Source organism: Aphelocoma coerulescens, chromosome 26, assembly GCF_041296385.1.
Source record: "Aphelocoma coerulescens isolate FSJ_1873_10779 chromosome 26, UR_Acoe_1.0, whole genome shotgun sequence".
Classification (NCBI taxonomy): Eukaryota; Metazoa; Chordata; class Aves; order Passeriformes; family Corvidae; genus Aphelocoma; species Aphelocoma coerulescens.
In genome coordinates this window covers 5,739,350-5,753,201 of record NC_091039.1, presented here as the reverse complement: position 1 = coordinate 5,753,201, position 13,852 = coordinate 5,739,350, and the positions used below count along the sequence as shown (strand labels likewise).

At 64.8% G+C, this 13,852-nt stretch overlaps 1 protein-coding gene across 1 annotated transcript in view; it reads left to right on the top strand.

The window, feature by feature from the left end:
• The first annotated feature begins 2,737 nt into the window (after window positions 1-2,737).
• PLEKHA6 (pleckstrin homology domain containing A6) overlaps window positions 2,738-13,852 on the top strand; it is a 29,617-nt gene continuing 18,502 nt past the window's right edge. The window contains exon 1 of the mRNA XM_068995961.1: window positions 2,738-2,876. The gene's annotated coding sequence lies outside the window, so the exon portion shown is untranslated. The remainder of the gene's footprint in view (window positions 2,877-13,852) is intronic.

Genomic DNA, 13,852 nt, shown 5'->3' with positions numbered 1-13,852 from the left:
TTTTTTCCCCTCTAATCCCCCAATTTGAACCCTCAGGCTGGCTCCGCCGGGGGCGGGGGTACCCACGCGCGGGCAGGTCCCGTGTGGAGATCTTGGGAATGGGATCGAGGGTACCAATCCACCCCACTGAGAAGAGGGCGGGCACCGGGGCTTGGCGCAGCTTTTGGGGTGCCGCTCCCCTCTTCCCGGGGTGGGTTTCCCTCCTCTTTCCCGGGCACCCCTCTGGGGGATGCGCTGCCCGCAGCGAGGAGGAGGAGGAGGAGGAAGGCTCAGGTGTGTGCCAGCCCCAGGTGAGGTCCGCGTGCCCCCCGCTCGCTGCCCGGGTTTGTTTTCGTGCCGCGGCTCTCCTTTCAGCTCGGCTGAGCAGCGATGATTTGCAATTCCAGTTTTCGTGGCGAGCCTAATGCGGCCGGGCTGGGCGTGCCCCCCCCGCCGCTGTCAGGGCTCCCCTGACACATTATTTGCTCTGCTTTGTGTTTGATTTTTGTTGTTGTTCGTTTGTTTGGGGTTTGGTTTGGTTTCTTTTTAATTTCGTTTTCCCCCCTTCCCCCGCATCCGCGCTTTGCCCCATCGGGAAACAACGAGCGGCCGGGAATGGGGGGAATCTTTTAAAGCTCGTCAGAGGGAGAGGTTGATGGCGGAGATGTTTGGGGGATGTTTGGGGGGTGCTGACCCCCTCAGCCTTGGGGCGCAGCGCTGGAGGAACGGTTGCTGATAGCGGCGAGGCTGCCGCGGCCTTATCTTATCCCCGGCCTTATCACCAGACATGCTTGTGCTGCAGATAAGCGGGACCTTGGGTTCAGGCTCGGGTTGCTGGAGAGGGGGGGATGCTCCGTGCCTCGCTGCTGAGGGGGGGGGAGAGGGCAGCAGGGAGGTGTTGAGGGGGCTGAACCCCCCGTTTAGGAGTGAGGGGTCCCCCCAAAAGCTCGGTGTGGGGTTGGGGTCACAGAGCAGCCCCTGGGTGAGGGGAGGCTGCGCCTTTCCTTGGATGGGGCAGGAATTGGGGCTGGGAACGGCTTGGAGGGTTTGGTTCCATCCCTTCTTCTGTTTAAGCAAAAGAAACTGAAGAAGAAAATAATTTTTGGGCCAATTTGGTGACTGTGGATTCAAAACACCCTAAGAGGGGCTCCCAATTTCTCCTCCATTGCCCCCAAGCGTCTCTCTATGCTGACAGGAGCCCCAGAACGTGCTGGAGGTTCTCTGCTCCATCCGCAGGGATTTTCGGGTCGCTGGAAGGTGATTTGGGTGCTGCCAGGCCTTGTCGGAGCTGCAGAGCAGGGATTTTCATGCCCCTGGCACGGTGGGTGCTGTCCCCAGGGTCCAAAGTCTCTCGGGGTGACCCTGGGGAGGAAATCCCTGCCCGAGGCCGTCTCATCCCACTCAATCCAGCCTCTCCAGAGGCAAATTTGCTCTTCCAAAGGACCTTTGGAGGATGCTGGGGGTCAGGGCGCTGCACGGGCAGGACCCACCTGTACTGAGGAGTGTCCCCGTGCCCTGTGGGGGCTCTGGAGACAGCTGGTGGCCCTGCCCAGCAGCGAATGGATGGCAGAGGGTGCCCCAGGAGCTCCAGCTCTTCCCGCCGGGATCAGGCAGGGTGCCGGGAGCTCGGGAAGCAGCAGGTGGCTGCTGCTCATAAACAGGCTGGGATCGTTCATGTGCCCCAGGGCCGCTTGTGCAACCGGGGCGGGGAGCTGGCTCAGAGCTTTGTGGGGCTCCCTGCACCCCAGCTGGAGAATTCCAGGCTGGATCCAGCCTTGGGAACACAGAGAAGAGGAGCTGAAACTTCCCAAAACTCAGGTCCCCAGCACAGATGGAGATGTGCCCACAGTTGTGCCCACTGAGACTATCCCCGTGCCACGGAGCAGCTCCACCGGCCGCTGGCAGAGCACTTCTGGGATCCCCTTTTCCCATGGATAATTCCCAGGATGATCCCCGTGTCCCTGAGCAGGACACACCGCCCGGCCCCACTCGCCCCATGGGCTGGAGCAGCTCCCAGCCCAGCCTCGCCCATGGTATGTGGCCATCCCGGTTTGGGGCTGAGCCTGAAGAATCGGGGGAAAAACAGGGCAGGGTTTTGTCCTCTGGAGGGTTTTGTCCCGCTGCAGGAAGGGCGGGAAGTTCTTCCACACAAGGAAGTCAAGCGGTGGCACAAGGAAGTCCAGTGGTGGCACAAGGAAGTCTCGCGGTGGCACGGTGTGGCCATCAGTCGCCATGTCCCCAGCGAGCCCAGGGTCCCGCCGGGGTGGCACCGGGCACCCTCCGCTGGGGAAGGGGACGTTTTCCATGCCCACAGGTGCCCCCTCAGCTGATCCAGCGCCGCGCTGAGCCCCTCCCACCTGTTTTTTTTTTTTTTTTTTTTGAGGCGAAACCCCGCGGTATTCGCTTCTCCCACACGGTTTATTCCCACTTTCCCAGGAGGGCGGTGCCCACCCGGTGCCCACCGGACGGTCCCGTCCCCTTTCCACAGCACCAATCCTACTCCCACTGCTCCGTGGAGTAAAAACACACCCGAAGCACCACCCCAAACCTGCGAGAGGCTCCACCTTGAGCTGGCACCGGCACGGGGGAGGGCAGGAGTGGCGACAAGGGGCTCGGGCAGCGTGGTCGCCGCTGTGGCAGCGCCTGGCGTGGCCGGGAGCAGCGGGAGTGGCGTGAGAGGCAGCGCGGCCGGGGGTGTGCGCGGTGTTTATATAGCAAGGAGCCGAGCTGCAGGTTCGGATTTCAGCCCTCGCTTATCAGCCGGGCTGTTCCTGCCGCGCTCGGACGCGGCGGCTCCCGGGGGCCACCGGGGCTTTCTCCCGTTCCTTCCCCGCCAGCCCGGGGCTCCTCGCCTTGGCTCTGCCCCTCCGCTTTCCTCGCGGCAGCACCTGGAGCAGGTAACTGAGCCGGCTGTGAGTGCTCCGGCCTTGGTGGGGTTCAAAACGGGGTTGAGGGGATGGAAGGAGACTCCGAGGACCGGAGGGAGAGGGATGGAGGTGCTGGAGGGGTTTGAGCTGCGCTGGGGGAGCCAAAGATCGGGTTTGGAGCCGCTCGTGGGGACGGGACGCAGCCCCGGATGTCACCGGGGAGTGGCTTTTCCACCGTGGCCACGGGCAGGTGGCACGGCGGGCACGGGAAGGGCCCGGCCTCTCTCTGCCAGGGGTTAATTCCGTGCCGGAGCTCCGCGGAAGGTGTGGCAGCAGGATAAGGCTGGCACGGCCGGGACTGGGGCAGAGGCAGCCGGTGCCTGCACAGGGCTCCGCTTCCAGCCGGGATGCGGGCGGGATCCTGCCCGGCTCGGGGACTCTCCCTGTGCCACGGGCCGGGTCCCAAGCCTTGGGGAGCAGCCCTGAGGGAGCTGGCTGGGTTTCTCCTGGAGGTTCCAGCTAAAATCTGCTGGAAGTTCTGCTTCAAAGCACCTGGGAGAGACCCGGCTGCGTCTCTGGCCTCGCTCTCTTTAAAGGGATGTTTTCAGAAAGGCTCTTTTAAAGTTACCCTTCCCTGTGGGCCCAGTCACGCTTCCCACTGGAGTTTTCCTGGAGCCTGGGAAAGCCCCTTCCTCCCCAAATCCCAGTGACAGGTGCCCCAGCCCCTGTTTGGCAGCACCGTGTGGGTGTGGTGGGTTTTCCCAGGCCTCCTGTGGGATGTGGGATGGCTGTGGTGGGATTTCCCTGGCCTGCTGTGGGATGTGGGATGGCTGTGGTTTCCATCCCATGGCTCCCAGCCATCCATGGGGATGCCAGAAGCTGGGAATGAACTCTCCAGGACCGGCAGGGGGGCGGGTTTGGAGCCAAGCTCGGTCCCTGCTCACTCCCTGCTCCCTCCTTCCTTGAGCTCGTGGGACTGGAAAAGGTGAGGAGGGAAAAGGCATCGTGAGTGCAGGGATGGCTTTTCCCTGCTTTCCTAAGGAGCTGAGGTTTGGGATCACACTCCTTCAATTCCCAGTGACTCCTGGGTCAGGCTGGGCTGGGGGGTACCAGTTTCTAATCCTATGGAACAGCATCCCTGACCCAAACCCAGGGAAAACGGGAGCCGCGGTGCCACAGGCACCTGCTAAAGGGATTCCCCACCTCCGCGGCGCCCGACTGCTCTTCCCACACGCTTTATCCCATCTGTGCCCTCTGGAAAAGCGGGATGAGCCTCGGGCTCTTCCCAGGGCCAAGCAAACCAGTTCAGTTCCTTGGTCTGTTCCAGTTCCTTGGTGCAGCTCCTTGGTCCTGGCTACGTGTGAGGACCCTTGGAGGGATCCTGGGACACCCTTGGCGGGATCCCGTGGACATTCCATGGTGGGGATCCTGTGAGCATCCCAAGGGGGGATCCTGTGGTATTTTTGGAGGGATCCCGTGAGCATTCCAAGGTGGCGATCCTGTGACATTTTTGGAGGGATCCTGTGACACCCTTGGAGGGATCCAGGGACATTTTTGGAGGGATCCTGTGGGCATCCCAAGGGGCTCACCCCGGGCTGCTCCCCGGCCGCCAAAGGCACCGCCGAGGGCTCTCTCCAGGCTGGGACTGGCCCGGCTCCAGCCCGGCTCAGCCATCCCGTCCTTCCAGCTTCCCTCCCCCGATCCCGAGGCTGCTCCTCCCCGCGGGGCGGAGGGATGGCCGGGGCCGCGTTTATTTACGCGGTGCTGAGGGAGAAAGAAAGGGGGGAATTGGCACCGGGCTTCTGCTCGAATGGGATTTCTGGGAAGCTCAGCCTGGAACTGTCCCGGTTTCCAACTGGAAGCATCCCACGGTGACTGAACTTCACAGAGGGCGAGAGCTCGCTCAGCAGAGCCCAACCCGCCCGTGGCGCTGCGGAGGTGGCGCTGGGAGGGGGACAAAGGACACGGCCAGGGCTGTTTGGTGACACAGAGGTGTGTCCTGTCCCCGCGCAGCCTGGGAGACTCCCAGGTCTGGTTGGGTGTGTGCGGGGGGCGGTTCGGCTCCCTCTGTTTTTCCCTCAGCAGATTCCCGGCTTTTCCCCCGCAGCTGCTCCCCGGGGCTGCTCCGGGCTTCGGGCGCTAATGAGGACGCGGCTGGGAAGCTGGGAATGAGCTGTGATTCACCGGGAAGCTGTTCCCGGCCGTCACAGGCACGGCGCTGCCACACCAGGGTGTGCTGGGCTGCAGGTGACAATAAATCGGGGTTGTCCCATCCAAGAGTGGCGAGGGAACTGCTGTGATTCCCCCCGAGATGGTCCCGAGGGACGGCACCGCTTCAGAGCCAGAGGAAAGGCCGCGAATCCCGAGCCTGATCCTGGGATTTGGGGGGGTCCGGGGTGTGTTTTCTTAGGTCTTTTTGCTTAGGGCAAACCTGGTTTGGGGGACTTCTGGTTCTTTTGTACACGGAGATTGGTGGGATGGGCACGTGCCCATTTTTGGGGGGGCTGGGAGCTGCCATGGCATCCCTGGGTGCCAGGCTTGGCTCCACGGTGGCTCTTCCCAGGCACTCGGGAATGCTTATGGCCGCTCCACACATTTCCTGGCACCCACACCACCATCCCGGGGCCGTGGGATGGGCCACAGATGGATTTGGGGCCAGAGAGCCACCGTGGCCAGCCCGGAGTCGGCGTTTATCCCGTCCTTGGGAGCCGTTTGGTGCAAAGCCCTTGCACAACCCGTGCGCGGTTGTGTCACCGCCGGTGACAGGCTGTTCCCAGGCCCAGCAAGGTGCAGGATCAGATCTAAAAAAGGAGAATTTCCCCATTCACACCCAGCCCGACGCAAGGGATGTGTGGCACCGCACCAGGAGGGCAACTGGGACGCTCGGGGAGGCGACAATCTGCCCACGGTGACAACTTTGCTGTGTCACCCGAGCAGAGCCGCTGCTGCCCCTCCATCCCCTGGGCCATCGCGGCCTTGGGATCATGCCTGGGATCCGTAAATCTCCTTGAAGAGCCCGGATCGTGCCGCTGGCACCTTCCCAGCTCCCGCTCCGGCAGGTGTGGGGCTCCTCGGTGCCGGCTATGCCAGGAATGTGCCGAATGTGTCGGGGCTTGACTGCGGGAGGTCGGGGCGCAGGGTTGGGATGAATCACTGGAGGCCTGGCAGCGCTGCAGCTCCCAGGCTGGGGCAGAGCCAGCGCTGCCCAACCCCCGGATCCAGAGGCTCCAAACAGCAATGGGAAATGGGATCCCGTGGTGGCAGCCGGGACGTGGAAGCTGCCGCTGTCTGTGGCCATCTCGCAGCCCAGAGGTGCTGCGTTCATGGATTTGTTTTTCTGAGCTGCCCGTGGGAGATCCGGCAGCGGAAAATTTATCCAAAAAACCATCAAGAGGCTCCACAGGGAGTGGCACAACCTGATGGAGCCCAGGCTGGGGCTCACCCTGCGCCCCATCCTGGGGGGCTGGAGGGGGAAATAGCAGCTCCTGGATTTGCAGAGCCTCAGGAATCACTGCTGTGAGCAGGAGGATGCTTCATTTCACCCCCCTGCACCCCCTGAGTGCGCCCAATTTGGGGTGTTTGCAAGGAATTTGTGGCTTTATATCCCTAATGAGTGTGGGGAATGAGAATTCCCAAAGCTGTACCCATTCCACGGCACCTCATGGACACGGGGAGCCACACTGAGCCCCACAGCTGCAGGGTCTTATCAGCTGCTGTGCCTGGCTCGCTCCCCTGTGTGGATTTTTAGCGGTTTGGTGGGATTTGATGGTGATTGAAACCATCCCGCGGCCGCCCTCGCTGCGGGGTGGTGCCGTGCAGATGTTTGTCCAAGGCTATTTGTGATCATTCCAGCCCGGACGCCCCCGGCGCTGCAGCTGGGGCTGGACAAGGGCGAGATTCCCGGGGTATCCGCGTCGGGAAGCGGGAGCTGGGCGGTGGTGCCGGTGCTGTGAGTACCTCCAGAGCCGTGGGAGCTGGGAAAGGGGTGAGGGACAGGGATGGAGACCCTCGGTGTGTTTGTGGGGACAGTGTGGCTCCCCGTGTCCATGAGATGCCGTGGAATGGGTACAGCTTTGGGAATTCCCATTCCCCACACTCATTAGGGATATAAAGCCACAAATTCCTTGCAACACCCCAAATTGGGCGCACTCAGGGGGTGCAGGGGGGTGAAATGAAGCATCCTCCTGCTCCCAGCAGTGATTCCTGGGGGGACCTAGATGCTGCTAGGAGCTGGTGGCGCCTGGGCTTGGGGACAGAAGCGCAGGGTCCCCAGGTGGCACCGCCCCGCGGGGCTGTGCAGGGACAGCGCGGGGAGGCGGCGGTGGCGCAGCCCGAGGTTAATCATTCAACCCCTCGGCAGGTTGGGTAACGCAGCCACCGGCGCGGGGGGGAGGTGGTGACAGGGACATCTGTCCGCCCTCTTCCCCAGGCTCAGGCACAGCGGCAGCCCTCGTGCCCCTCCTCCTCCAGCCCCTCTCCACGGGGATGCGGGTGCTGATCCCGGTGGTCCCGTGGGGACCGCAGCGTGCGGGGGACGCCCGATATCGGAGGTGGGGGGGGGGAGGTGACGCTGTGACAGCACCGTGTGGCGGCTGAGCGGGAGCCGAGCTGGCCCCCGGCACGGCTGAGGGAGCCAAGAGCCGCAGCTGGGTTGTAAACACGCTGGGATAAAGTTACAGCCATTGATGTTCCTTGGAAAAGCTGCGGGGAAAGGGAGAGGGAGCTCCGAGAGGCTCGGGCTGCGATCCTGGCCTGGGGTGGAGAGAGCAGCCCCTGTCCCCCTGTCCCGCTCCTGGCGGGGCTCAGCCCCTCGGGATGGACCTGAAGGTGGGGAGAGCGGGGATTTCAGCAGCTCCCGCCGGGGTGCAGGGGCGGGATGTGGCAATTTGGGCTGCTCGGGGGCACGCGGGGCTGCTCCTGGCACTCGTGTCCCGGGGACACGCAGACAGGACACTGCAGGAATGGCTGCGGGTTCCGTGGGGGGTGTGGAGCCCCTCGGAAACCCTTTTTTCTGCCTGGCCACTTGTCCTGCGGTGACTTTGCCGTGTCACGGTGCCGTTAAAGGCGCTTCCAGCGGGAGCGAGGGATGGCTCCCGGCGCTCCGCCCGGAGCCGAGGGGGTTAAGCTGGCGGCAGCTGCCGTGGCTGTTAATGATTGATACCAATGACGGTCTCCACGGGCTTGGGAGGGAAATCATCCGCCCCGGCCGGCTGCGGGAGAGCCACCGGCTCGGCGAGTGGCGCAGCAGGCGGAGGGGACGCGCGGTGGCACCGGTGAGTGTGTGCGTGTGTCTGTGTGTGCAGCCTTGTCACAGAGCCTGGACGTGCCACACGGAGCCTGGACATGGCACCAGGAGCCTGGACATGGCACCAGGAGCCAGGCCGTGGCACCAGGAGCCAGGCCGTGGCACACCGAGCCTGGCTGTGGCACACCGAGCCGGGCCATGGTGCTCATGAGCCATTGTCTGTGGCCACTGTCACCGCCAGCAGCCGGTGCCCCGAGGGTGGTGACAGGCAGAGCTGGCAGGAGCAGCACGCCAGGCCTGGCACCGTCAGGACCTGGGTGTGATTATCGTGCGCGGTGGCTCAGGCAGGTGCGGGGGATTTGTCACAGCAGGATTTTCCCAGCGCCGCTGCCGTAATCCCCTGACCTGACGCGGCCGGGGTGGGGTCGGGGCCGGACTCGTTTGATGCCTCGCACCAGGGATTGTTCCAGACAGGTATTCCCGGTGCTGGAAGTGGCTTCTTAAGGAGCTTAAGGGAGAGTTTAAACTCTCCAGGGACAAGTCCAGGTGGCGGCTTGGAGGTTGAGTTGGGAATGGCGGCTCTGGGTGCGGATGGCGGCTCTGGATGGGAATGGTGGCTCCGGGTGGGAATGGTGGCTCAGGATGGGAATGGTGGCTCTGGATGGGAATGGTGGCTCCGGGTGGGAATGGTGGCTCTGGGTGGGAATGGTGGCTCTGGGTGGGAATGGTGGCTCAGGGTGGGAATGGTGGCTCTGGATGGGAATGGTGGCTCAGGGTGGGAATGGTGGCTCTGGGTGGGAATGGTGGCTCCTGATGGGAATGGTGGCTCAGGGTGGGAATGGTGGCTCTGGATGGGAATGGCGGCTCAGGATGGGAATGGTGGCTCTGGATGGGAATGGTGGCTCAGGGTGGGAATGGTGGCTCAGAATGGGAATGGTGGCTCAGGGTGGGAATGGTGGCTCCTGATGGGAATGGTGGCTCGGGGTGGGAATGGCGGCTCTGGGAGCCCAGTGATCCCGTGCAGAAGGGGCTGGGGCTGTGTCCCCACGAGGGGACAATGGAGTGACATCAGAGCTGCCAGGGCACGGACTGTCACCCGCTCTGCCCCTGATCCAGGGCTGTCACCCTCCCCAAATGTCACCCCATGGGGTCAGGATGCTGCTGCCGCGCCTGCTCCAAGCCTCCGGCAGCAGCAGCAGCGCGTTTTGGCCGGCAGCCCTTGTGGGCCGTGCCTGGGATGGAGCCGGGGTTTCCAGGGAGATAAAACACAAACTCCCCGTGCTTTTTTTGTGCTTTTTGTGCTTCTCCCCGACCCCAGCTGGCGCGGCCGCGGGGGACTCGCCCTCCCCGCTGGCCTCGCTGGCTGCCAGCAGCCGCTTTGTTCTCTGGAAATCCCCGGCCTTCCCCCGTTCCCGGCCATCCATCCCACCGGGAGCTTCTCCCGCTCTCCCTCCCCCCAAAGCCGGGATGTCCCGATGTGGCGGTGCTGACGTCGCACGTGGGCCGTGGGTGCGCGGGAGCCGCCGGCCGCCCCTCCCGAGGACTTTGCCCGGCTTGGCAAGGCCGGCACCGCAGCCCTGCTGCTTCCCAAAGGATCCAGCTCTGGCTTTGCCTCCGCCTTCCCTCCCTGCCCGGCTCCCACGGGAATCAGAGGGATGATGGGGAGTTGATGGCCCGCGTGTCCTGCGGGATCGGGTGGCCTTGGGCTGGCGTTTTTTAACCCCTATGGTCCCTGTACCCCTGGGCCGAGCGGGATGGACCCGGAGTGCAGGGGATCCCTGGTTTTTAGTGCCTTAGAATCCCTTTTTTCCCCACCCTGGGCTGCTCCGCAAACTGGGATTCAGCGGTTTGGGATTCAGCGGTTTGGCCTCGCTCCTCCAAGGGTGGATTGTCCCCCGCAGGGACCGTGGGTGACAGGGTGACCCCGAGTCCCCTCCCGCGGGTGCTGAGCGCTGCAATTCCCGGGGAGAACAGGATTTCCGAGGGCTGCAGCCGGAGGAGAGGGATGTGGCTCAGGAGGAGAGGGAGAGGTGAAGAAAGGGTTGGAAAAACACGGGAGGGAGGCCAGCGCACGGGGTGTGTTTGGCTGGGGGCCACGTGAGCCCCGTCCTCGGGGGGAAAACATGGAAAACCTTTGGATGAAGGGGTTTGATCGCCACTTTGGGGGGGGTTTGGCTGCCTCCATCCCCCTGCCCCATCCCACCCCCATCCCTGCCCTCCCCGAGCGATGGGGGCAGCGAGGGTTCTGCCGGAGCTGGAATCGGCATTGGGGCGTGGGAGGAAGCAGCGGCTGGATCCCGGTGGCCCCCAGGCAGCCTGGGAGCTGTTTGGGATGAGGTTTCCCTGTGGTGAGGCTCCCACTGCCCTGGGCAGGGCTGGTGGGGACAGTGGGGTTGGAGTCCCTGTCCCCATCCTGCTTTGCTCGGGATTTAGGGAGCCCTGACACCCCTGGGAGCTGCTGTGGGATCCCTGGAGCGTGTCCATGGATCAGCCACAGATCATGGATCAGCCACGGATGTGCCGTGTCCCTGCCCACCCCCGGACACCAATGACCGTGACAAAGCCCAGCTGGTGCCAGGACCACGGCACCTGCTCCGGGCTGGCAAACCCAGCCTGAACCCGGCTCAAAAGCCCCCGAGCCTGGCACAGCCCCTGTGACACCAAACTGGGGTGACAGAGGGTGACACCCCAACACACAGCCGGCCTCCTGTGGTTCCTTCCCTGCTCCTGCCACACTGTCCCCACATTGCCGTCCCCAAAAGTGGCCACAGCCTCCCCCGGCAGGTCCCTTCCCACCACGGTGGCCACACCACTGGGCCAGCACTGGCATTGTCACCCTGGAGGGCTGGCACGTGCCCGCAGCCATTGGGGGACCTTGGCCCTGGAGCCTTGGCTGGGGCAGGCGGTGGCGATGGAGGAGCGGATGAGTCACTGTGGTGGGGACATGGGGGGCACAGGCAGCACCGGGGCGTTTGCCACCAGTTTGGACACTGGCCTGAGGCTGGTGCCACCCACGAATGGTGTGGTGGCAGTTTGTCCATGGATGCATCTCACCCTGTGTCCCCGGTGCCCTAAAAAGGTGGATTTAGTGGGTTTGGGGTTGGATTTGGTTTAGTTTGGGTTCAGTTTAGTTTGGATTTAGTTTTGTTGATGCCACAGCGTTGGCGCATTCTGGGATGGGCTGGGACCACTGGTGCCATCCGAGGGGCAGCGGGAACATCCCTGAGGTGGTCACTGGCGCTGAGCTCGCCCCAAAGGGACGCAATTCGGATTTTTGGGAGGATGATGAGATGGTGGGCAGCATCCCACGGTGGTCCCGGGGTTTTCCTGCAGTGGGGCCGTGGCGGGATGGAGCCCGGCAGCCTCCCCGTGCTCTGCTTCCTTCTTTGGAGCTTTCTTTGAAATGCCAGCCTGACTCCTTCCCTCCCTCCTTCCCTCCCTCCCTCCTTCCTTCCCGCCCTGAGGGCTTTGGATTCTCTTCCCAAAGTCCAGGCGGAGCGTGGTTCACCCCAAATCCTGCTGCTCCCCCCTCCCAACCTGTGAAGGGCTCCCCGGCCTTTTTTTGGGGGGGATGCTGATGCCCTGCGGGCTCTGTGCCCCCCTTGCTGGTGCTTGTGCCCATCCTGCTCCCCGGGATTTCCTCCCGGTGTCGCCCGGGGAAGGAACAGCCGCGGGGAGGAGGGGGACACGCTCAGGGATGCTTTGGGGACACCCAGGGATGCTTTGGGGACACCCAGGGATGCTTTGGGGACAGCAGCAGGGGGAAGGGATGCAGCCACTGAATCCAGGGCAGCGACAGAGCTCAGCTCAGCGCGGCTGCTTCCCTCGCTGTGACACCCCCCCTTCCCGCTGCCCTGCCGGGCTGGGGGGGCCCGGGAGCCCCTCACCAGCCTTTCTGAGCTCCCCTAAACCCCCTGAGCTGCCCGTGCCGCCCTTCCCCTGCCACCAGCAGCTCCCCGGCTCCGCACCTGGGCTGGGGGAGGCGGCTGTGCCGCGCTGCCCTTCGCCTCTCCTCTGCGGGGACGCGAGCGGGAGCTGTTTGTCCCCGCTGTCGCCTTCCCCGCTGGCTGCCGCACACCGGGGCTGCCCAACCCCGGCGCTGCCGGAGCCACCGGAGCCCCCCGGAGCTCCGCCACCGCCGCCAGCCGCACCGCCAATGCCACCGGCGCGGGGCGCGGGGGACTGGCACGACTGGCAGAGGACGGGCAGAGCCCTCGCCCACCGCCCGCATCCCCCTGCCCGCTCGGGGCCGCCCCGGTGGCCCGCGCTGTCCCCTCGCAGCCCGGTGGCACCTTGGCACCGGCCGTGCCCACCGCGGTGGCCATGCCGGGAGCCGGGAGCGGGCGCTGAGCCGGGAGGGCCCCCGGGATCATGCTGAAGTTTCGGGCGGATCGGAGGGCGAGGTAGGAGCCCCCAGGGGTCCGGGGGGGCCCGGGGGGGGCCCGCGGGGAGCCGGCGGTGGGGGACCCTCGGCCCGGGCAGTGGCTGCTGCATTGCAGTGCTTGGGAGGCGATGGGGACTCGCGAGTTTCTGGAGCGGGGTCAGCCCCGGGAGCGGCTGCCGGGCGCTGCTTCCAGGAGGTTTTGCGGCTCTTCCCGGGGTCTGGGGGTGGCGGCGGGTTTGGGGTGGGGGGAGGCAGCGCGGTGGGTGCCAGGAGGAGCCGCGGGGGCTGCAAAAGGGGGGTGTCCTGCCTGCAGGGAGGGTCCAGCCCTCGGGGACATGGACCTGCGGCGGTGCAGGGAGGTGGGCGGGGATGGGGGACCCCCTGTGTGGGGTTCAGGGTGGTGGGCAGGGATGGGAGGAGCCCTGGTGTGGGGTCCAGTCCAGCTGGTGGGTGCTGGCAGCGCCCACGTCCCAGATCGGGTGCTTTTAGGGTGCTGCTGGCTCGGCATCGCTCCCTCCCCGCGTGTCAGCGTCACTGCGGGGATGGGACCTGCCCCAGTTCCCGGGATTTGAACCCCTCCGAAGGCACTGCCAGGGGGCACAGCGGGTTGGGAGCAGCTCCAGCCCTGTGCGAGAACCCCCTGGGCTGTGCTGGAGCGTGGGCCGGGCACTGAGGGTGACTCTGGTCAGACCAGCTGGGCACTGGGGGGGGTTTGGAGGGCAAAGCCCCCCATTGTGGGGGGCACACGCATCCCCCAGGTTTTTAAGGCGCTCCCGAGTGCTGCTGGAGGGACTCAGAGCCCTGGCAGGGGACAGGGGGGGACCTGCAAGGGGTGGCAGCTCAGCAGCAGCACGGTCTGGGCAGTGAGTGGTTAATGCCTCCAGAGCCTGGCAGGAGCCCGGGCTGGGATGAAGCTCGGGATGGGTTGGGATGGGATGGGACGGGACGGGACGGGACGGGACGGGACGGGATGGGATGGGATGGGATGGGATGGGATGGGATGGGACGGGACGGGACGGGACGGGACGGGATGGGATGGGACGGTCCTGGCAGCAGTGTTTTCTTGCTCAAACTTCCCCCGTTTTGCTGACAGGCAGGAAGGGTTGGTGGCATTGATGGCATGCCAGGGCTGCTGGCATGGAGGGGGCTCTGTGTCCCAGTGCCCGGCAGGTTTGGGAAGGAAAGTATGGGGTCCAGTGCGAACACCCTGGGATGGAGCCCTGAACCCCCTGAGCACCCCGGGAAGCAGCATGGGAGGGGGTTCTGGGGTGCCCAGCAGTGCCACCTCTGTGGGACGGGGCAGGGATGTATCACAAGGTGCCAGCTGAGCCTGGGACAGCCCTGTCCCACTGCTGCTGGCACTGCCAGGGATCCCTC